The 866-nt window shown below is 39.0% G+C and overlaps 1 long non-coding RNA gene across 1 annotated transcript; it reads left to right on the top strand.

The window, feature by feature from the left end:
• LOC113473261 lies at positions 1-783 on the top strand. The gene is made up of 2 exons (XR_003395286.1): positions 1-65; positions 599-783. It is a non-coding gene; the product is annotated as an uncharacterized LOC113473261 (long non-coding RNA).
• Positions 784-866: the final 83 nt, after the last annotated feature.

Here is an 866-nt window from a genome sequence, read left to right as displayed (position 1 = left end):
TGGGCGCCAGGTCATGTGTTGGTAGGAAGCTGGCTCAGACCCAAATGTGCTTGACCATCGCTCAGGTAAGTCACAAAACCAGCTCGCAATGACATAGGGCGTTTATTATAGAGATGGTAGAAAATGTGGCAGTGTATGGCAGAAAAAAAAAAAGATATCTTTTCTTTACTGTGCCATCACCATTCGGCTACAACTGAAGCCGCTACAACAACAACAACAACTTATACCAATAATAATCCTCAGGTAGGTAATCTTGAAGTTTGGTGCAATTAAATTTGACCGGTTAGAAAAAGTTAATGAACGAAATAACGTTAGAGGAAATTTGCTCATAAATCGGTCGGTCGATGTCGACTGAAACCGTATACTGCCTGGACAACAAAAATTCACCTCGTCGATCGATGTCCATCGACTATGTGTGGGCACAGCTTGACATTTTGGGCCAAATTGGACCTTGAAAAAAAAATCCGAGTGGATGCCCTTTGCACTCAGCCTTCAATTGTATTTTTTAATTTGATATTTACGAGGCAGAGTGTATCCTTCTATGCTTTTCTTTAAATGTATTTGCAATAATTCGTATTCCCTCCTGTTTCTTTTGCAGATCGTTAATAACTACCACATCAAAGTAGACAAACCAGTGGATGTTGTGTTGAAAATGATACCAGTTCCTTCTGAACCAATCAAATTTCAGCTCATACCTCGATAAAAACTATGGACACATTGATAACTATGGACTTATGGACCCAATGATTCAGGATCACAAGAACTTTTGATCATAAGACCTCCCAAAACCAAGTGATGATGTACTGTGTTTGTGTTGAATGTTCTTCGTTTTTTACTTTCCTTATCCTATAGGAAGGAAAGTAATG

The sequence above is a fragment of the Diaphorina citri genome, unplaced genomic scaffold (assembly GCF_000475195.1).
Source record: "Diaphorina citri unplaced genomic scaffold, Diaci psyllid genome assembly version 1.1 scaffold21675, whole genome shotgun sequence".
NCBI lineage: Eukaryota > Metazoa > Arthropoda > Insecta > Hemiptera > Psyllidae > Diaphorina > Diaphorina citri.
The sequence above is the reverse complement of the archived record's forward strand: the minus strand, read 5'-3'. Positions and strand labels throughout refer to the sequence as shown.